The sequence below is a fragment of the Elephas maximus genome, chromosome 6 (assembly GCF_024166365.1).
Source record: "Elephas maximus indicus isolate mEleMax1 chromosome 6, mEleMax1 primary haplotype, whole genome shotgun sequence".
In the NCBI taxonomy this organism is placed as follows: Eukaryota; Metazoa; Chordata; class Mammalia; order Proboscidea; family Elephantidae; genus Elephas; species Elephas maximus.
Genome location: NC_064824.1, coordinates 95,638,680 through 95,662,069, shown reverse-complemented (window position 1 = coordinate 95,662,069; position 23,390 = coordinate 95,638,680). Strand labels below are relative to the sequence as shown.

Genomic DNA, 23,390 nt, shown 5'->3' with positions numbered 1-23,390 from the left:
ATTAGGCTAATTTGCTGGTCTGGGAGATACTGTGTTAAGAAGGCTCTCTGATATGTGGGAATTGATTAAGCAGAAGCTGCTTTATGGTATAGCTAGATCAGTGGAAGCAATGAGAGAGCCCCTAATTCTGAGCCGCCTTCCATATCACTGTTGTCTAAATTAAGTTCCTTTTCTATGATTCGTGGCTTATTAGCATACGTGACTCCTGAATGTCTATTCTTATCAGAGTCCTTCTAGCCATATGTTAATGATAGCTCAGAATCCCCCCTCATAGTGGTGGTTTCCTGTTGTCTTCGAATGCTGGTGACAATACTAATAGCAAGATGGAGGTGAAGCTTTGGATAAAAACCACACTTCCTAAAACTCCCTGGGACTGCTCCCAACCCAACCACACCCCCATTTCCTCCTATCCAAGTCCTGAGTAGTACAACCTTCTCTTGATTTATAGGGCAGCCACATTCTTAGAAAATTCAATGTATTTAAAATGGAACAAAAATACTTTTTATGAAATGCAGAGTTAGGATTTAGACTCTGATTATTATGCGATTTTTAAATCTTTTATGAAAATTGTATGGGACATGGGGTGATCCATCAGCAAGAGGAACCGTCTGAAGCATTGTAGGACTCTAGGTTTCCTGTCTGCTTTCCCTAAATGTGAACAGAGCTCTGCAATCATTGTTACAACTGAAAGTCCCCTAAACAGTTCTAAAGCCTCTAGAAGCAGAACTCCCCCACTGAGAACCACTGCTGTGGCAGTAGGAAGACAAGTAGACTCTAAACTCTAAATAAGTATGGAGCCCATGTGTCACCTGGCAGACTGCCATGAGCACCTGGTCCTCCATACGTGTTTGGTGAATGAATGAACTATCAGACTTTGAAATAAATGTCAAGTATGCCAAAAAGTGACATATTGCGTTGGGAAAATCTGTTGGAAAAGACCTCTTTAAAGTTCTAAAAAGCAAATATGTCACCTCGATGATTAAGGGGAACCTGACCCAAGCCATGGCCTTTTCAGTTGCCTCATATGGATGAGACACTTGGATAATGAAAAAGGAAGACAGAAAAAGAATTGATGGATTTGAACTGTGGTGTTGGTGAGGAATATTGAATATACTGTAGACTACCAGAAGAATGAACAAATTGGTCTTAGAAGAAATACAACCAAAATGCTCCCTAGAAGGGAGGATGGTGAGACTTGGGCTTGCTTATTTTGGACACGTCATCAGGGAAGACTCATCACTAGAAAAGGACAACATATAAAGGGTCAGTGAAAATAAGTGAAACCCTCAATGAGATGGATTGACACAACAGCCACAACAATGGACTCAAACATGCCAATGCTCATGAAGATCGTGCAGGACTTGGCAGTGTTTTGATCTGTTATAGACAAGGTCACAATGAGTCAGAGCCAACTCAACGGCAACTAACAACAACAACATGCCAAAAATAAATAAATGAAATGTCTATGAGCATGATTTTTTTTCTAAACCAGAATTGCCTCTGCTCTTTGTTATGTTATAAAAACCCTGGTGTACTTAAAACTGGAAAAGGGCTTTGTTGCAGACTGGGTTCTCTAGAAGCAGATGCTGAGATGGTGTTTGGTAAAAGGTGTGTATTAGGGATCAAGATCTAGGAAGGGAAAGAAGTGGGCTTGGGCAGAAGAAGAAGTTAACCTGTGACTCAGTCCCAAAAAGGCTACAGCCACCCTGGTGGGAAACCCTGGAGTGAGTATTTCCATTCATGTTATGCTTCTTTGGGCCAAAATGGATGGACTTGCCTCTCAGTCACTAGGTGCAGTTTGTCACAGGAAGAGTGTGATTTCAGTGCAGGGTGGCTCTCTCACTCTGAGGCAGACCCTGAAGGAACTGGGAGCTTAAGAACATGTGTTGACTGCACTCCCCACAGCTAGGTGCAAGTCCTTCCTTGAAGGGGAATCTGGGTAGTTAACTTCCAGGCCAACCACAGGCCTCCATGTATACTCTCACTCATGCCTCACAGCAACCCTAGGAGATAGGTATTATAATCATTCCATTTTTTTTGGACATGTTGAATGGTAGGCTTATTAGTTATCTAAAGCTGCATAACAAATGACCCAAACTTAATGGTTTAAAACAACAATAATCATTTCTTATCTCCCATGATTTCTATGAGTCAGGAAGTTGGGAGCGGCTTAGCTGAGCAGTTCTGGCTCAGGGTCTCTCAAGAGGTTGTGGTCAGATGTCAGCTGGGGGTGCAGTTATCTGAAGGTCCACTTCTAAGGAGGCTTACTTATTTGATGGTGAGTTGGTGCCGGCTGTTGGTGGGAGGCCTCATTTTTTCTCCATGAGGGTCTCTATAGAGTTGCTTGAGTGTCCTCAGAGCACAGTGACTAGCTTCCTCCACAGAGAGTGATCCAAGGAAGCAAGGCAGAAGCTGAAATGCCTTTTATAACCTGGCCTTGGAAGTCACAAGACTTCACATCTGCTGTATTCTATTGGTCACACTGGCCAGCCATGATTCAATGCGGAACGGGATCATTCCATTTTATAGATGAGGAAACTAAGGCTGAGAGGATTGTCACTAACTACCCTGATTTAACGCCCTAACTAGCACCTCGGTGAGGACTGGAACACAGGCCTTCTGAATGCCAGCTCCCCTCAGTGATGTCCCCATGGGTTTGTGATTCATGTGTATTAAGTTGGCATTCATTGAGTACCTGCTTTGTGTGAGGTGCTTTAACCGATTCAGCAGTGTGACAACTGAGCTGCTAGAGCCTGTCTCGTCTCTATTTTCTTTTTTTTTTTTATTCCCCGTTGAGTAGCTTACAGGTAGCTTAGCCCAAAAAACCCACTGCCGTCGAGTCAATTCCGACTCATAGCGACCCTACAGGAGAGAGTAGAACCGCCCCATAGGGTTTCCAAGGAGCGCTTGGTGGATTCGAACTGCCGACCTCTGGGTTAGCAGCCATAGGACTTAACCACCACGCCACCAGCATTTTCAGCTTAGCCCAGTAAGGTGGAAATATCTGAGTCTCTTAATTTCACAGCTTTTATCACTTGATCAGCTTAAGGAATTAATTAAAAAAATCCTTGACATGCCTCCTAGCTGCTTGTTTTGTGATAAGATTTTGCTTATAGGCTGTTTTTGGCATAGACAAGGACATTTGATTTAGGGCCGCTGAAAAGAGTGCCAGTGGCCTTCAAGATATCACTTCCTACCCTCCAGCCAACTGGTGTTAGTGGGTGAACCAACTGCCTCGGGAACCTGACATGTAGCCCAGGGAGCATGTGCCAGCCAGGTGCACTGGCCTGCTTCCTGGGCCCTGTGCCTTCTTCCTCACACTTCAGGGCAGCTCCAGTTTCCGGTTCTCAGCAGCCCGTTTAAAAGGCTTTCAAATCACTTCCAGGCCTCCCAGGGGAACTGCTCTTCGTAATCAAAAGCAAGGAAGGTTTACCACTGTGTGTTAGAATAATTTTGGCATTTTAACAAATCAAATGGCAAATGATTACCAGGCTATGAGGTTGGCCATAGGCAGGTCCAGGGGAACCCTTGGAATCCTTTTTCTTTTCCTTTCCCCCCAATATTGGTTCCTTGTTATCCCTTCCCTGATTCTATTCTTCCCTTGGCTAATCTCAGCAATCCCCTTGTTTTCAACTGCCCTTGCAATTTGCTGTCTATTGCCACGGATCTTTTGTAGATGATAATACAAATTTTCAATAAAATCTGAAAATGTCTCTCTCCCCTGAAACCCTGCTGCTCCTACCACCACAAAGTGAAACGAATCTTTTAGTTTTGGCTTATCCCCTCTAAGAAGGCATTTTTCAAATTGTGATTTGAAACCCATTAGTGGGTTGTGAAGTAGCCCTAGTGGTGTAACGGTTAAGCACTCTGCTGCTAACTGAAAGGTTGATGGTTCCAACCCACCCTGTGGCTCAGCAGGGCAAACACCTTGTGATCTACTCCCTTGAAGATTACAGCCAAGAAAACCTTATGGGGTAGTTCTCTGTCACACCAGGTCACTATGAATTGGTATCAGCGTGATGGCACCCAACAACAACAATTGTGCTGTGAAATCAATTTAATGGGATGTGACTAAATTTTTAAAGAATAGAATAGAATAGAAAATAAAATTTATATTACATGTAGTAAGGAAATGTTGTTTTGTGGAACTTTTGTTAAAGGTGTATAGGTTCTTACTCCTATATTCATCACTTTGGTGAATGCCACTACTGTTTACTCAGTTGTCCAAGCTTAAAACTGTAAGGGCTATTCTTTATGCTCCCATTCTTCCTTCTTCTCCACCTCCTCATATCCACTGAGTTGCCAAGTCTTGTTAGTTTGACCTCCTACATAATTGCTTTAGAGTCTGTTCCCTCTTCTCCAAGTCTAACATAAAGTCTGACTCCTTGGCGTGACATGCAAGACCCTTCACGCTCTGGTCCTCATATGCCTTCTCATCCTCAACTCCCCCACCCCACACCCAACCCTTCTGTTCCCTAAGTTCTCGGGGATTCTCAACTGGGAGCACTAGAGCCTTTCCAGGACATATGGAAATGTGAGGGCATTACTTTAGTAATCATAATGATTGGGGGCAATTAGTGGGTGGGGTCAGAGATGTTTCCCTGCAGCATGTGGGACAATCTCCCACAACAGAGAACTATCCCAACGAAAATTGCTGGTAGTCTGCCTGTTGAGAAATAATTGTGCTGTTTTATGCCTGTCCTCTGGACCTGCCATTCCCTCTGCTGGAGATGCCCCTCATCAACTTTCTCTACCTGGAAAGCTCTTACATAGTCTTTGAATTCCAGCTTAAAAATGTCATGTCCTCTCTAAGCCTTTGCCATCCCTTCTCACAGTGAGGCTAATTGGTTTCTTCACTTTGCTCCCATGGCACCTGTACCTCCATTGGAGCACCTCTCTGAGCAGGTCTTTCCCTGAGCAAGCCCCAGTCTTGTTCAGCTTTATACTCCCTGCACCTAGCATGGGGTTGGCAGGTAGTGGGTGTGCAGTAAGATAACGAGTATGGAATGGCTTAAAGAAATGAAATGATAGCATTTTGGCTATGCAGTTCTTGGAATAGGCTTTAGTTGTTACACTTGAATTATGGCTTCTCTTTCCTCCCCTCTCCTTTCTGTCCCTCTCTCTCTTTTTTTCCCTTCTCAATTGCAGCTTTTCTAACTCTGGCATGTGTTTCTTCATTACTACAGGTTGGCTATCTTCCATAGTTACAGTCATCTGCGGTTCCTCGAGGCATCTAAGAATTGAAATAGATCTTGGCCATCTTTGCTCCTGAGGTGTGATTGCAGTAGTTACAGCTCCTGTTTCCAAGGCAACAGCCTTCTGGTTACGAGTAGAGTGCTTTTCTTAGTGGCTCTCCATTAGGAGAACGGAGTCTTATAGCTCGCATTTCCATATTCAAACTTCCCTGTTTTATTGCTTATAAAAGGCCAGTTTACATTAGAATAGGGCAGGGATAAAATAAGACTCTGCTCTGGCAATTTTAAAACTTTGCATTGAAGCATACTGTACATCCAGAAGAGAGCGCTTATAATAAGTACATATTTAATGAATTTTTCACAAACTGAACACATTTGTGTAAGCAGCGCCCAGATCAAGAAACAGCATGTTAATTACCAGCACCTTGAAGCCCCTTCGAGCTCCTTTTTATACCTACACCCTCCACATGAAGTCAATTTACAATAGTATAGGTAAGTTAGACTATTTCACATCATAACTATAACATACCTTCAGTTGATAAATTTTGGGAGAGGTAGAGTTAATCTCAGTTTACTCACGTAAGATATGTTATATAAATTCTGTTCCTATTTTCTCAATTTACTTCTACCTTTTATTAATAAAATGGTTGTTTGATCAACTCTGGGAACATGTCCCTGCTATAGTGGGTCAGTAGTCATATTTTTTGGAGTCCTTGGGTGGCGCAGGAGCCCTGGTGGCACAGTGGTTAAGAGCTTGGCTGCTAACCAAAACGTCGGCAGTTTCAATCTACCAGCTGCTCCTGGGAAAGAAACCCTTTGGGCAGTTCTTCTCTGTCCTATAGGGTCTCTATAAGTCAGAATTGACTTGACAGCAGCAGGGGGTGGGTGGTGCAAGTGGTTAAGTGCTCAGTAACTAACCAAAAGGTTGTGGTTTGAGCCTACCTCAGAAGATCCGAAAGATCACAGCCTTGAAAATCCCATGAGTGCAGTTCAACTCTGAAATACCTGGGGTCCATGAGTTGTAATTGTCCCAATGGCAAGTGGTTTGGCTTTAGTGTTATCTTTAGATCTTTTGATGTTAGATAGCAATTCTTTTTTTAATTTTAAGTTTACTCTTCAATCCATTTTGAAAAGAATCCTGGCTTAATTGTTTTTCATAGGGATGTTGGATATTCTTTTTTTTTTTTTTTCTAATACATATTTCTTCTTTTATCTAAGAACCACATTTCTTTTCCAAACCCACCTTAATCTAAGATTCTCTGAGATGGGGCCTTATTGAAGACCCCTGAGCAATTAACACATAGATTAAATAGGTAGCTTTAGAACATTACTTTTTAAAACATTGTAAAAAAAAATGTTATTTTCATGGCTCTAGGGAGGTTCCACATGGATCGACTCTTCTAGTCTGATGGGTCCCCAGTCTGGTGTTTGAAGTAGGACCTCAGTCTGAAGGAGGAGGTATTCACCTATGTGAGTCTATGCTGTGTCTATAAAGTACCAAGGGCTGATTCTCTGAGCCCACATGAAACAGATGCATGCAAACACACAGAACCATCTTCACAGTCTTAGACATTTGACCCCTACCTGCAGATCCTGTCCCATTCTGTCTCTGGGGACTTAAGGAGTTCCAACCCAACCTTGGGACTGCATGTGTCATGGATTGAATTACATCCCCCCAAAATATGTGTCAACTTGTTTAGGCCATGATTACCAGTATTGTGTGGTTGTCCTCCATTTTGCAATTTTCCTATGTGTTATAAACCATACTCTCTGCCTGTGGTTCAAGAGGATTAGGGCGGGATGGAACACCGTTGGCTCAGGTCACATCCTTGATCTAATTTAAAGGGAGTTTCCTTGGGGTGTGGCCTGCACCACCTTTTATCTTACAAGAGATAACAGGAAAGGGAAACAAGCAGAGAGTTGGGGACCTCATACCACCAAGAGCGCATCCTTTGGACACAGTGTTCCTGCACAGAGAAGCTTCTAGTCCAGGGGAAGATTGATGACAAGGACCTTCCTCCAGAGCCGACAGAGAAAACCTTCTCCTGGAGCTGACACCCTGAATTTGGATTTCTAGCCTACTAGACTGAGAAAAATACATTTCTCTTTCTTAAAGTCATCTGCTTTTGGTATTTCTTTTATAGCAGCACCAGATGACTAAGATGCCATGTCAAGTCTAACTCTACTTTTGTGTTCCATGTTCAAAAACTGGACATTGGTTTTGTTTCCAAATTGTAATTTCCACCTTGCACCAGATCTGATGACTCATCTCAGTTCCTGCCTTAATAATTTACTTCACCCTCAACTCCTCTGTAATGGCATCATCTTTCTGAGCCCCAGCATGGAGAATTAGGTTCCCATTTCCTAGAGATAGACTTCCATGCTTGGTGTCTCCAACTACCAGTCCAAGCACTCCTGGTGTTTTGTCTTGGATACCCCTAGTCCTAGGCCAGCTGCTTACTTAGCTAATCACTAGTTATCTGCGGCCATAATTTTCAGATACCTTGTCTAATGAACTGATTGCCTGTTAGTCCCAGGAAATGTGTTAGCATAGTTCACTTAGTAGACCTTACTTGCTTGAAACTTGGCTGTCTGGACTATTTAGAAGATGATAGAGAATCAGGAAGCAGTTGGAAAAACAAGTTTGTAGTCAGCTAAAAATAGATGTTATAAAGTCTAAGGACCACATTCTTTAGTTCTAGGAGAAGGCCTCAGGCCCTTACTTAGAGCTATATACTCTTACTTTAGATTCAGTGCTGATACATAGTGGTTAATTGGCTTTTCACTGCACAACAAATGAGAATCAACCAATTACAGACAGTACATTCACAACTGGGAGAAATGACAATCTGAAAAGGAAGGTTGGGAAAAAATAACAAAGAGCTAAAAAAATTACATCAAAATTTCTGAAGTGATTTAGTATTTTAAAAAGATACCAAGAGCATCCTTGGTATAAAGGAGGTACACATGATGACCGTTAAACCAAAAAAAAAAAAAGAAAAACACCCAGTGCTGTCGAGTCAATTTTGACTCATAGTGACCCTATAGGACAGAGTAGAACTGCCCCACAGAGTTTCCAAGGAGTACCTGGTGGATTTGAACTGCTGACCTTTTGCTTAGCAGCTATAGTACTTAACCACACGTTTGCAAAATGTGCAATTATGGTCCTTTTAATCCTCTCAAGAAGGTAAGGAAAGTCCTACATACTTTAAGAAGTTTCCACCTAAAATGTCTAAATAAAAAGCATTCCCACATTTATAGGGGCTAAACCTTTAGCTATTAATTCATTCAGCTAATATTTAATGGGCACTTATTATATGCCAAAAGAGCCCTGGTGATGCAGGGGTTCAGTGCTTGTCTGCTAACTGAAAGGTTGGTGGTTTGAACCCAGCAACTGCTCCGCAGGAGAAAGATGTGGCAGTCTGCTTCCATAAAGATTTACAGTTTAGGAAGCTCTATGGGGCAGTTCTACTCTGTCCTGTAGGGTCGCTGTGAGTCAGAATTGCCTCAGTGACATCGGGTGTTATATGCCAGGCACAATTCCTAGGTGTTGAGACTGTACCAGAGAATAAAACAAAATCTCTGCCCTCCTAGAGATTAATCCAGGAGATAAGTCTTTCCAAAGAAGTAGTTCACCATGATCCAAGAGGCCAAACTTTTTTCCTTTATTATTTTTAATAGATTTATGGGAAATTTTTCTATGTTGTGAATAAATTAAACGGAAGGCATCATTTCTAAGACTTTCAAAACTGACTCAAGTAATGTCATATGTCATGTTGAAAATCTCTGAGAAGCTTGGTTTATGCTGGCTATTTATCACAACAGGAAGTAGGAAGCATTGTTTTTTGCAGAATGGCAAAATGCAGAGGTGTAATGACTTGCCTGAAGTTACACTGGGGGTTATTGACATTCTTGCATGATCCAGCTGGAAGATTTCCCACTTCCAAGTTCAAGTCCCTGGCTTTGGGACTATCATTCAGTTTGTATAAAGAAAAAGGGAGGAAAAACATAAATTTTAAGTGTAAAAGGTATAAACTCGAGTGATTTAATATTGGTGCATTCAGTTCTAGGATGAATTCCTCACTCATGGCTTTCTGGGTCAGATAACAGACTTGAGTCTTGATTGTGTATTAGTGGCTTAACTGGCTCTGTTAAGGATACGATTTCAACTGTAGTTTTCCCCCCTTCCCTCTGGCATGCTTATAGAAAGCTCTTAGATGTTATTTGAACCTTCCGAAAAATTATTGAAACGAAATAGCTACTACAGTTTTTATTTTAGTACTTAATCAGAAAGGGCTGAAATGCTGGTGTTGGGTAGAGAATTCTTTAGCTGGCACCTTTGAAAGACTATGGGGTCAGGATAGCCATATGGCTACCACCCCTCAAATAGGTCCTGCTTACCTGAGCAGTTATTCTGCTATGAAAACACAAAGCCTGCATGTATAGTTTTCTCTTCTGGTGTCCAGTTTGTGACTTTCCGCTTGGAGAGTGAGGTTTTGGTTTATGATTTTTTTACTGAAGGTCATTTTTATATAGTGCGATGTCATATGCTTTGCATTCCAGACTGATTTTACTGACCTCAATCCAAATATGCTTGAAAATTTAGCCTTTGGAGGATGTAATAAAGTGCTTTTATTACTGGAGTTCTATTTGTGAAAACAAAGATTGTTTGGATTAGAACTTTTGCTTTGTACTGCTAATGAAGCCGAAGAGTTGAAAGATTATCAAAAAGCTTCTGTCTTTTTAATATTATGGAGTTAGGTGCATTTCGAGTGTTAAAGGAAAGTGAAACCCATTGGTTTACAGTCTTCTCATGGCAACATGTAATGTGCTCTGTTAATAAATGGTCTCAATTATAATACTCTGTGCATGTGAGAAATCCTATGCTTACAAGGTAAAGAATCACAAAACAAAACACTCTGATTTTTATTAGGCAAAGCAGAAGCAGTAGTAGGAAAAGAAAAAAAAAAAAAGAGGCAGCCTGAGCTTTCATTTTTAAAAAGGTTTTTTTTTTTTTTTTTTACTAAGGAAGGGCCTTAAGGTTTCTGTGACTAAAGTAAGAAAAACTACCTGGCGTATGACATGGGTTAATGGTGTGTTTATTCTTTGGATTTTTGGCTAGAGGGAGGTTGGAGGTTGATATCAGACAGAGTGGTTCTCTCAGGGCTAAATTCTGCCGGAGCCTTAATGGGTTTTCCTACCATGCCCGAAATGTTTTGGCTGCTGACTTTTCACCATTCTTGTCATCAAGCCAACTGCTGTTTTCATTCTATAAGCAGTAATGACTATTACAAAATTGAGAAATTTTAGTGGATTTTGAAGCAAATTGTGTAATTGTAAAATTGCATACTTAAAATCTATCAACATCTGACCCAGTAACTTTGTTCTTAGTATTGTGTCCCGTTATCTGGAATCACCAGGTTTTGATTTTATAAACTGCCAGTTGCCGTCTAGCAGAGATTCCAGCTCATAGTGATCCTATAGGACAGAGTAGAACTGCCCCATAAGGTTTCCAAGGAGTGGCTGGTGGAGTTGAACTGCCACCGTTTTGGTTAGCAGCCATGCTCTTAACTGCTATACCACCAGGGTCCCACAAACTAGAGACATATTTTTTTTATCTTCACCCTCAGGTGTCTGGGAGAGGTTAAGATATGGTTGCCATTTTATAAATGATGTGAAGCGTTCTACTGCAGAGGTACGTCTACCTTCCTAGCGTGGAAGAATGAGGGGGATAAGACTTTTGCTAAGTGATTGAGATGGATGCTAGAGTAGAAGAAAAGGTTTTCTTCTTCTGTAAGGGTACCCTGAGTAAAGTGTAGGAAAGCTGTCTCTTGTTATGGATAAGTAATTGTAGATCTGATTTTAGGAATTGTGAAAATTGATACTAAGAAACATAAAAAAGATGGGTGCTAACATCTTACTAACATCAAACACTGAAATTTGATGCTGAAAACACAATGGGAAAATCCTTTCAAGAAATCAGGGTTGCTTTCTGTTTAAGGAACAAATATCAAAGCAGAACATAGTTAAATTCAGAGCGCTTCAAGAGATGTGTTAGCATGATAGTTAACGTTATGTGTTACGTTGGCTAGACCATGATTCTCAGTGGTTTGGCAGAATTTATGTAATCATCTTTCATTTCGTGGTCTCATGTGAGCTGCCAATCAGTTGAAAGGGGAGTTTCATGGGGTGTCCTGCATCCAATATGTATGGATGTTCTGTCAAAGCTCTCTCTCTCTCAATCCTGCCTTCGACCCTGCATTTACCTTGTCTTTCTCTGATCTCTGGTCTTGGAACATGAGGCAGCAGCCTGCCATCTGACCTGCAGATTTTGGATTTGCCAGCGCCTGCAACCCTATGAGCTAGCAGCCTGCTGCCTAACCTGCGGATTTTGGGTTTGTCAGCCCCTGCAACCATGTGAGTCAGGAGAAGCCTCCAGCCTGCCGCGAGCCCATGTATTTTGGACTTGCCAGCCTCCACAATTGCATGAGCCATTTCCTTGAAATAAATTTCTCTCTCTCTATTTTTTTCTATATATTTATATATATGCTTCACTGGTTTTGCTTCTCTAGAGAACCAAACCTAAGACAGTTAGGATACTGATTTGATCAAAATAACAACACAGAAGTTTATTTTATTCTCATCTACAATGGTCTGAGCATGAGTAGACCTAGGCTGATAAGATGGTTCCATGATGTTGGAGAGGAAGCTTCCTCCTCTCTTACTACTTTGCTGTTCTTATCATATAGCTTCCAACTTCCGACTAAGATGGTTGCTCCAGTTCCCACCACCACGGGAAAGAAAATAGGAAAGAAGAAGGCAGCCTCCTTTCCTTTAAGAGCATGACCTGGAAGTTACAAACATCATGTGGCCCGTATCTCATTGGCCAAAACTGGGTCACATGACTACGTAGCTGCAAGGAAGGCTAGATAGGAAATGTAATCTTTAGGTAGACAGCCATGTGCCTGGCTAAGACTTGTATTACTATAAAGGGGAGAATGGATATTGGGGAGATAACAATGAGTCTCTACCACATGAAAATAGTAACATTTGCTCTTCAGTGTTGCTGTCTTATTGTTGCTTCTAGGCAAATTCAAACTTGTTGTTAAACCTTTCAAAGACGCATACCTATTATACGGACAACACCCTAAAATACCGTGCAATGTTTATATCTTGCTTAATGTGTTGCTCAGACGTTCGTGTTAGAAAAGTAAGTTTTGAATGTGTTGTCATTCTTAAAATTGTTCCTTCTTTAAGCATTTTTTTGTGGGAAGAATGGACTCATTTTGGCAAGTTGAAATTTTTATGTGGAATTCTATTAGCATAAATCCATATGCATCAAAATGAGAAAAGGCTTCAGAAAGGGGAACCTCTAGGGAATGGGTCAAAATACTTCACTCTGGGCTGGACTATGATTCTGAAGTCGTCAGTGGTCAGTAATTGGGGCTGATCTAGGAATGGAGCCAAAGCACTACAAACTTATTTATAAAGACTCCTACCCACCCCCCCCAACACATGAATAACTCTATTAATAAGTAATTTTAGGGCCTGGGTTCTAAAGTAATTTTATTAAAATGGACTGATGCCTCTTGTCTCTGTATAAGGTGATCATGCCAGAAAGCTCTGTCATTTATTCTTTCTGACAACTTTCTGTCTGGATTTTGTTTATTGCTGTCTGCCCAGAGTACTATATCAGAAGGAACTGCTGTATGGCAAGGGAAGATTTGTCTGTATAAATGTGTTCTGGTTGGTAGGAAGCGAACTGTCCCTGATACTCAGATTCTTCTTGTGAAGGCCTAGCATACACCATCCATTATAGATTTTTAGTTGAGTGGGTGTGTGTGTTTGCATTTTCCCCTTGGTTTTTCTCTTATCCTATCACACGCAGAAAAGATAAGGTCAGTGTCTGAGTTTTTGCAGATCTTGTTTTCCTCATAAGGGTGAACTACATTTGCATGCCCTCCCTTCTGGCCATCTTTGAAGAGTTTAGAAGGCCCTGTCTCTTGTTTAATATGAGGCAAATATTCTTTTTTTTTTAATTAATTTTGTTGTTGTTGAAAATATACATAGCAAAACATATACCAATTTTACAATTTCTTCACTTACAATTCAGTGACATTGATTATATTCTCTAAGTTGTGCGACCAGTCTCACCCTCCTTTTCTGATTTATTCTTCCACTTCGTATCTAATCTTTCAAGTTTCTTTTGTCAATTTGATTCCATACATATAGTTCTTTAAAAGAGCTATCAGTGCTCAAGGCAGGCATTCTTTACTAATTAAGCTAATTTTTGTTTGGTTCCTGATTTTAAACCATGAAGCAAATATTCTTGTTGGCTTAATAGCATATCTTGTGTCTCAAACGCTGTTCTGGTCTTTTGCTTAGCAACGAGAAGTCTCAGATTCTCTAGGATCCCTGGTTGTCACCCCACTTTAAATGCTCTCTAGGAGACTTGACAGTTGTGGTAGCTGCTACCAAAGAAGCAGGGTGTCAAATGTCATCAAAGCTTCATCTTTGCCAGGGACTAGGAGTGAAAGCTTTTAGAAAAGATCGCTGATTTTTTTTTCCTTTTCATTTGGCAAGAAAACTTTTGATAAACTTCCCTTTAATAGATTGTTTGGATCAGATCTCTGCTGCCAGGAAAGATGTTATCACCATATTTTAGGTTCGGCCCCTGAGGTGAGCGGTTTTGCTCAAGGTCCTGTAAGGCAGTATGGCTTGTTCTCTTAATTGAACCACATTTTTGCAGTGAGTTCTAGCAAGTGGCCATCAGTTTATAGATGAGCAAAGTTTGTTTGCATGCCCTAGGAGATACTACAGGATTTTAGGTAAAATAAAAGCCTAGAGAGCACACCATTACCCAGCTGTCAGTTTATCGTACTGTGGTGGCTTATGTGTTTATTTGATGCTGGAATCTGTGCTACCAGTATTTTAACTACTAGCAGGATTATCCATGGTGGACAGGATTCAGCAAAGTTTCCAGACTAAGACAGGCTAGGAAGAAAGGCCTGGCTATCTTCTTCCAAAAATTAGCCAGTGGAAGCTCTGTGAATCACAACAGAATATTGTCAGATACAGTGCTGGAAGATGAACCCTATAGGTTGGAAGGCACTCAAAATATAAAGTGGCTACCACAATGGACTTGCACATACCAATGATTGTGAAGGTGGTGCAAGACCAGGCAGTGTTTCTTTCTGTTGTTTGTGGGATATAATGAGTTGGAGCCAGGGCAACTAACAACAAAGAAGCCAGTCATCTGCTCCATCTGTGGTGAGTCCTTCTTGCTGGGAACATACCTTATCCATCATGATTTCCACAGCACCGAGCTTAGTACCTGGCACACAGAGGCTGCAGCATATGCTAGTTGCCTGTTGAATTAATAACTATGACTTAGAGGGTCATTTAGTGAAGAAAATAGAAAAGATTTGAGAGATTTTTTTCTCTGTCTGGAGAGGGTTGAATCAGCTTGAGCGAAGAAGGGAGAGATTATTTCCAGCAGTTTGAAAACCATGGTGGACTGACAAAGGGAATCCAGAACAAGGGAATTTAACAAGGAGCTGTCTCAAAACTAGACTTTTTAAAAATTTTATTGTGCATTAGGTGAAAATTTACAGTGCAAATTGGTTTCTCATTCAAAAATTTATACACAAATTGTTCGTGACATTGGTTCCAATCCCTGCATTGTGTCAGCACTCCTGCCCTTCCCTGTCCACCCTGAGTTCCCTGTGTCCATTTGTCCAGTTTTCCTGCCCCTTCCTGCCTTCTCATCTTTGCTCTTGGGCTGGTGTTGCCCATTTGGTCTTGTATACCTGATTGAACTAAGAAGCATGTTCCTCACGTGTGCTATTGTTTGTTTTATAGGCCTGTCTAATCTTTGGCTGAAAGGTAGACTTCGAGAGTGGCTTCAGTTCTGAGTTAGCAGGGTGCCTAGGGGCCATAGTCTCAGGGGTTCCTCCAGTCTCTGTCAGACCTGTAAGTCTGATCTTTTTTTGTGAATTTGAATTTTCTTCTGTATTTTTCTCCGGCTCTGTCCAGGACCCTCTATTGTGATCCTTGTCAGAGTGGTGAGTGGTGGTATGCAGGCATCATGTAGTTCTGGGTTCGGGCTGGTAGAGGCTGTGGTTCATGTGGTCCATTAGCCCTTTCGACTGATATTTTCCTTGTGACTTTGGTTTTTTTTTCATTCTCCTTTGCTCTGGGTAGGATGGGACCAATAGATGTATCTTAGATAGCCACTTGCAAGCTTTTAAGACCCCAGACACTACTCACCAAAGTGTGATGTAGAACATTTTCCTTTATGAACTATGTTATGCCTGTTGATATAGATGTCCCCCGAGACCATGGTCCCCAGCCTTCAGTTCCAGTAACTCAGTCCCTCAAGGTGTTAAGATGTGTCTAGGAAGCTTCTATAACTTTGCCTTGGTCAAGTAGTGCTGACTTTCCCTGTATTATGTGTTATCTTTCCTTTCACCAAAATTAACACTTGTCTACTATACGGCAGTGGGTTTTTTTTTTTTTTTTTACTATCTAGTTACCGATTTCCCCTCCCAAACCTTCCTCTCCCTTGTAACCATCAAAAAAAAAAAAAAAAAAAATTTTTTTTTAATATGTGTAAATCATTTTTTGGGTTTTTATAATAGTGGTCTCATATAATATTTGTCCTTTTGTGATTGACTTCTTTAACTCAGCATAAAAAAAACTCAGCATAGTGCCCTCCAAATTCATCTATGTTGTGAGATTTTTTACAGATACATCATTGTTCTTTATCGTTGGATAGTATTCCATTGTGTATGTACCATAATTTATCCGTTCATCATGGATTATAGGTTGTTTCCATCTTTTTGCTATTGTGAATAATGCTGCAGTGAACGTGCATGTGCATTTGTCTATTCGTGTGACCGCTCTTATTTCTCTGGATTTATTCCTAGGAGTGGGATTGCTGGATCTTACGGTACTTCTGTTTCTAGTTTTTTAAGGAGGCACTATATCGTTTTCCTTAGTGGTTGTATCATTTTACATTCCCATCAGCACTACATAAGAGTTTCAGTCTCCCCGCAACCTCTCCAATGTTTGTTATTTTCTTTTTTTTTGATTCATGCCAGTAACATCTGGGTGAGATGGTATCTCATTGTAGTTTGCATTTCTCTATTGGGTAATGATCATGAGAATTGCCTCATATGTCTGTTAGCTGCCTGAATGTCTTCTTTGATGAAATGTCTGTTCATATCTTTTTTAAATTGGATTATTTGTCTTTTTGCTGTTGAGGTGTTGAAGTACTCTATAGATTTTAGAGATTAGATCCTTGTTGGATATGTCACAGCCCACAATTTTTTCCCAGTCTATAGGTTCTGTTCAAGTTGTAGGGATAATTCTTTGATTTTGGCCCTTTCTTCTTTTTGGATGTGTGCATTTATTGCTATGAATTGACCTCTGAGCACTGTTTTAGCTGCGTGCCAAAGGTTCTGATAGGAAGTGTTTTCATTCTCATTGGATTCTATGAATTTCTTTATTCCGTCCTTAATTTCTTCTATAACCTAGCAGTTTTTGAGCAAGTTGTTGTTCAGTTTCCATGTGTTTGATTTCTTTTCCCTGCTTTTTCTGTTATTGATTTCTACTTTTATGGCTGTACGGTCAGAGAAGATGCTTTGTAATATTTCAATGTTTTGGATTCTGTTAAGGCTTCCTTTACAACTTAATACGTAGTCTACTCTGGAAAATGTTCCATGTGTGTTGGAAAAGAAAGTATACTTGTCTGCTGTTGGGTGGAGTGTTCTGTATATGTCTATGAGGTTAAGTTGGTTGATTGTGGCATTTAGATCTTCCGTGTCTTTATTGAGCTTCTTTCTGGATGTTCTGTCTTCACCGAAAGTGGTGTGTTGAAGTCTCCTACAATTATTGTGCAGCTATCTCACTTTTTAGTGCTTTTAGAGTTTGTTTTATGTATCTTGAAGCCTTGTCATTGGGTGCATCAATATTTAACATGGTTATATCCTCCTGGCATATTATCCCTTTAATAATTATAGTGTGTCCTTCCTTATCCTTTGTGGTGGATTTAACTTTAAAGTATATTTTGTCAGAAATTAATTTTGCCACTCCTCTTCTTTTGATTGTTGTTGCTTGAAATATTTTTTTCCATCCTTTGAACTTTAGTTTGTTTGTGTCTCTAAGCCTAAGGTGTGTCTCTCGTAGGCAGCACATAGACAGATCATGTTTTTTTAATCCATTCTGCTACTCTCTGTCTCTTTATTGGTGCACTTAGTCCATTTACATTCAGTGTAATTATGAATAGGTACGAGTTTAGTTCTGTCATTTCGGTGTCCTTTTTTGTGTATCGTTGACAGTTTCTTTTTTCCACATAATTTTTTGTGCTGAGTAGTTTTTCTTTATATATTGTCTTTTCCTTTTTTCATTGTTGTTGATTTTGTTTTTGCTGAATCTTTATGTTTTTCTTGTATTTTATTTTGATATGTAGGATTGTTAGTTTCTTTTGTGGTTACCTTAATATTTATCTCTATTTTTCTAAGTTTAAACCAAACTTTCATCTCGTCATATCGCCTTGACTTCCTCTCCATATGAAAGATCTATGACTACCTTTTTTAGTCCCTCTTTATTGACTTAATGTTGTCATCTTTTACATAATGACATCACTGTTTCCCTGTTTTGAGCATTTTTAATCTGAATTATTTTGTGATTTCCCTACCTGGGTTAATATCTGGCTGCTCTGTCCTGTGTTCTAGTCTTGGGTTGTTACCTGATGTTATTGATTTTCTAACCAGAGGACTCCCTTTAGTATTTCTTGTAGTTTTGGTTTGGTTTTTGCAAATCCGCTAGACTTGTTTTTATCTGGAAATGTCCTGATTTCGCCTTCATATTTGAGAGACAGTTTTACTGGGTAAATGATTCTTGGCTTCAATGTTTTTCCTTCAAGGCTTTATATACGTCATCCCACTGCTTTCTTACCTGCATGGTTTGTGTCGAGTAGTCTGAGCTTATTCTTATTGACTCTTCTTTGTAGATGGCTTTTCATTTATCCCTAGCCATTCTTAAAATTCTCTATCTTTGGTTTTGGCAAGTTTGATTATAATATGTCTTGGTGACTTTCTTTTGGGATCTGCCTTGTGTGGGATTTGATGAGCATCTTGAATAGATATCTTCTCATCTTTCATGATGTCATGGAAGTTTTCTGGCAACAAATCTTCAATAATTCTCTCTTATCCCTCCCTGTTCTGGTACTCCAATCACTTGTAGGTTATTTTTCTTGATAGAGTCCCACATGATTCTTAGGGTTTCTTCATTTTTAAAAATTCTTTTATATGATTTTTCTTTGACTTATATTGGTGCCAAGTATTTTATCTTCAATCTCACTAATTCTGACTTCCGTTTCCTCAATTCTGCTTCTCTGACTTTCTATTGAGTTGTCTGATTCTGAATTTTATTGTTAATCTTCTGAATTTCTGATTGCTATCTCTCTATGGATTCTTGAAGCCTGTTAAATTTGTCATTATGCTTTTCAACAACCTTCTTAATTTCCTCAACTGCTTCATCTGTGTGTTCCTTGGCTTGTTCTGCATTTTGCCAGATCTCCTTCGTGATCTCTTGAAGAGTTCTGTATATTAATCTTCTGTATTCTACCTCTGGTAATTCCAGGAATATATCTTTTTCCAGAAGATTCCTTGATTCTTTGTTTTGGGAGCTTGTTGAAGCGATCATAGTCTGCTTCTTTATGTGATTTGTTATCGACTGTTGTTTCTGAGCCATCTATAAGTTATTGTATTAATTTATTTTGTTTGCTTACTGTGTCCTAGGTTCTTGTTTTGTTTTGATATGTCCAAATAGGCTACTTGAATGAGCTAGCTTGATTATTGGTGCCTTTGAAGCTCTAACGTCTTGTCACCAGATGGCTAGAGCTGTTACCAGGTATATGAGCCTAGGAGTCCATTCACTTTTCTTGTATGGATTCAGCTCAGGTGTCAAGAGAGTCAGTCACCAAGTGTGTGGTACAGGCTTTCACCTACAGACTTAGAGGGGCAGGGGTGATTGGTATAGCCACAGGTATCTTGTTGCAGCAGGGGGTCATGCGCTAAGCAAGGCAGGGGGCTCACAGCCATCTCCTGAGTGTCTGAGGAAAACACACTCCAGTTCCCTAGAGCGCACATGTGGGTGGGTGCTGCAGCCGGACCATGGTCACCCAGTGCTTTTGGCTTTAAGGACCGGGAGGCAGCATTTATCCTTGGACCCCTGTCGTGGGGGCTACGTAGCGTGGGTGGAATCACCAGTCCTTAGGCCCCTGATATGGGTAGGTGAGGACCCTGCTTAATACGCAGAGTGGTGCCAAATGTCAAAAACCCACTTCTCTACCACACAGCTAAAACAATTGAAGTTAGACCTCAGGCATATACACTGTTGCAGTCTGCCAACAAGGGCCTAAGCTGCTGAAATGGGCCCACATGGGTCCATGCAGGAGTGAAAGGCATTCAAAGTCTGTGGGCCACTTGTGCCTGGACAGGAGCTGCTTCTGCCCTCAGTTCCCAGCTCAGGGGAGCCGGCAGATTATTTTTTCCTCATTTGTTAATTTGTTCCTTCTCCAAGGCCAGGAGAATGGCTCAGAGCATGCAGCAGAGCCTATCTTTGGCCCAGGGACATTGACCATCACTGAAGCTAGCCAAGGAGCTGGGGCAGAGCGGGGAAGGACCAGGTAAATGGGAGAGAGTTCTTTGAAAGGGGTGCTTTTTCTTCCGCATGGTAAATTAGGTGCAAGTACTCATCTTTTGCTGAGAGCGCTGTTCTTTGCCGATTCTGCAGACATGAGTAGATTCTGTGCTGATCACTCTCTCTTGCTGTGGAAAATGCGTCCTGAATGCTATCACCAGCCCTGCTGCAGTTGCATCAGGGACTGGGCCTGAGGTGGGCCAGTTCCCACTGAGTCAGGTCCAGCAACTCCTCCCTGCTTCTGAACCGGACCTCCCTCCGCCTGCCTTTTAGTCCGATTTTGTAACTTTACCTTTGATGTTCAGGGTTCCTAGCTTGTCACATATATAATCGATTCACTTGCTTTTTCAGGTCTTTCTTGTAAGAGGGACCACTGGAAGTGTCTGACTACTCCGCTTTCCTGGCCCTGCCTCTGTAGGTTCTGTTTTTACTCTTTTGGTGTAGTCTTTTGATGAGCATAAGTGTTTAATTTTTAGGAACTCCCAGTTATCTAGTTTATCTTCTGGTGTTTGTGAATTGTTAGTTATGATTTGTATTGTATTTATGAAGTGTGTTAGGGTCCCTAGCATTGTACCTATTTTTTCTTCCATGATATTTATCATTTTAGGTTTTATATTTAGGTCTTTGATCCATTTGAATTAGTTTTTGAGTGTGGTGTGAGATATGGGTCCTGTTCCTTTTTTTGACAGATGAACATTCAGTTTTGCCAACACTATTAAAAAGATTTTCTTCCCTCCATTTAACAGACTTGGGTCTTTTGTCAAAGATCAGCTGCCCATAGGTAGATGGATTTATGTCCGGGTTCTTGATTCTGTTCCATTAGTATTTATGTCTGTCCTACCAGTACAAGGCTGTTTTGACTACCGTGACTGTATAGCTGGTTCTGAGATCGGGCAGTGTGAGACCTCCTATTTTGTTTTTTTTTTCTTCAGTAATGCTTTACTTATCCAGGGCTTCTTTCCTTTCCATATAAAGTTGGTGATTGGTTTTTCCATGTCATTAAAAAATGCTGTTGATGTTTGCATTGGGATGCATTATATCTATAGATCACTTTGGGTTGTTGTTGTTGTTGTTAGGTGCCATCAAGTCAGTTCCAACTCATAGTGTCCTTATTTATGACAGTATGGTCCTGTGCCGTGCTCACAATTGTTATGCTTGAGCCCATTGTTGCAGCCACTGTGTCAATCCATCTCATTGAGGGTCTTCCTCTTTTTCGCTGACCCTGTATTTTACCAAGCCTGATGTCCTTCTCCAGGGACTGATCCCTCCTGACAACATGTCCAAAATATATAAGACTCAGTCTCTCCATTCTTGCTTCCAAGGAGCATTCTTGTTGTACTTCTTCCAATACAGACTTGTTAGTTCCTTTGGCAATCCATGGTATATTAATATTCTTCACCAACACCACAGTTCAAAGGGGCCAGTTCTTCTTTGGTCTTCCTTATTCATCGTCCAGCTTTCACATGCATATGATATGATTGAAACACTGTGACTTGACTTATGTGCACCTTAGTCTTTAAGGTGACATCCTTGCCCTTCAACACTTCAAAGAAATCCTTTTTAGCAGATTTGCCCAATGCAATGCGTCTTTTGATTTTTTTAACTGCTGCTTCCATGGGCGTTGATTCAGGATCCAAGTAAAATGAAATTTTTGACGATGTCAGTCTTTTCTCTGTTAATCATGATGTTGCTCATGGGTCCAGTTGTGAGAATTTTTGTTTTCTTTATGTTGAGGTGTAATCCATAAGGAAGGCTGTGGTCTTTGCTCTTCATCAGTAAGTGCTTACAAGTCTTCTTCACTTTCAGCAAGCAAGGTTGTGCCATCTGTGTAATGCAGGTTGTTAATGAGCCTTCTGCCAATCCTGATGTCCTATTCATCTTCATATAGTCGAGCTTCTTGTATTATTTGCCCAGCATTCAGATTGAATAGGTATGATGAAAAGATACAACCTTGACACACACCTTTTCTGACTTTAAACAATGCAGTATCCCCTTGTTCGGTTCGAACAACTGCCTCTTGATCTATGTACAGGTTCTCCATGAGCACAATTAAGCATTCCAGAATTCCAATTCTTCCATTGTTAACCATAATTTGTATGACCCACACAATCAAATGCCTTTGCATAGTCAATAAAACACAGGTAAACATCCTTCTGATACTCTCAGCTTTCAGCCAGGATCCATCTAACATCAGCAATTATGTCCCTGGTTCCACATCCTCTTCTGAATCTGGCCTGAATTTGTGGCAGTTCCCTGTTGATACACTGCTGCAGCTGCTTTTGAATGATCTTCAGCAAAATTTTTCTTGTGTGTGATATTAATGATATTGTTCCATAATTTCCACATTTAGTTGGATCACCTTTCTTGGGAATAGGCATAAATATGGATCTCTTCCAGTCTGTTGGCCAGGTAGCTGTCTTCCAGATTTCCTTGGCATAGATAAGTGAGCACTTCCAGTGCTGCGTCTGTTTGTTGAAACATCTCAATTGATATTCTGTCAATTCCTGGAGCCTTGTGTTTTGCCAGTGCCTTCAGTGCATCTTGGACTTCTTTCTTCAGTCCCATTGGTTCCTGATCATGTGCTACCTCCTGAAATGGTTGAATATCAACCAATTCTTTTTGGTATAAAAACTGCGTTTTCCTTCCATCTTCTTTTGATGCTTCCTGCAGCGTTTAATATTTTCTCCATAGAATCCTTCACTGTTGGAACTTGAGGCTTGAATTTTTTCTTCAGTTCTTTCAACTTGAGAAATGCCGAGCATGTCCTTCCCTTTCAGTTTTCTATCTCCAGCTCTTGCACATGCCATTTGATACTTTACTTTGTTTTCTCAAGCTTCCACTTGAAGTCTTCCATTCAGTTCTTTCACTTCATCATTTCTTCCTTTTGCTTTAGCTGCTTAATGTTCAAGAGCAAGTTTCAGAGTCTCTTCTGACATCCTTTTTGGTCTTTTCTTTCTTTCCGGCCTTTTAATGACCTCTTGCTTTCTTCATGTATGATGTCCTTGCACAACTCGTCAGGTCTTCAGTCATTAGTGTTCAATACATCAAATCTGTTCTTGACATGGTCTCTAAATTCAGGTGAGATTCAAGGCTGTACTTTGGTTCTCGTGGACTTGTTCTAATTTTCTTCAGTTTCAGCGTCAACTCGCATATGAGCAACTGACAGTCTGTTCCCAAGTAGGCCCCTGGCCTTGACTGATAATATTGAGCATTTCCATCATCTCTTTCCACAGATGTAGTCAATTTGATTCCTGTGTATTCCATCTGGTGATGTCCATGTGTATAGTCGCGTTTATGTTGGTGAAAAAAGGTATTTGCAATGTCCAAGTTGTTCTTCTTACAAAATTCTATCGTGTGATTTCTGGCATCGTTTCTGTTACCAAAGCCATATTTTCCAACTACCGATCCTTCTTTTTTGTTTCCAACTTTCGCATTCCAATCACTGGTAATTATCAATGCATCCTGATTGCATGTTTGATCAATTTC

General features: G+C 40.6%; 1 protein-coding gene and 1 long non-coding RNA gene across 6 annotated transcripts in view; both read left to right on the top strand.

Moving 5' to 3' along the window:
* The window catches only part of ANKRD44 (ankyrin repeat domain 44), a 381,499-nt gene that overhangs the window by 38,760 nt on the left and 319,349 nt on the right, over positions 1-23,390 (top strand). The window lies entirely within an intron of this gene.
* LOC126078409 (uncharacterized) overlaps positions 1-23,390 on the top strand; it is an 87,271-nt gene that overhangs the window by 36,488 nt on the left and 27,393 nt on the right. For both annotated transcript variants that reach the window (XR_007518030.1, XR_007518029.1), the window contains exon 2: positions 1-23,390. This exon is cut by the window's left edge; it is cut by the window's right edge and continues 27,393 nt beyond it. This is a non-coding gene — a long non-coding RNA (uncharacterized LOC126078409).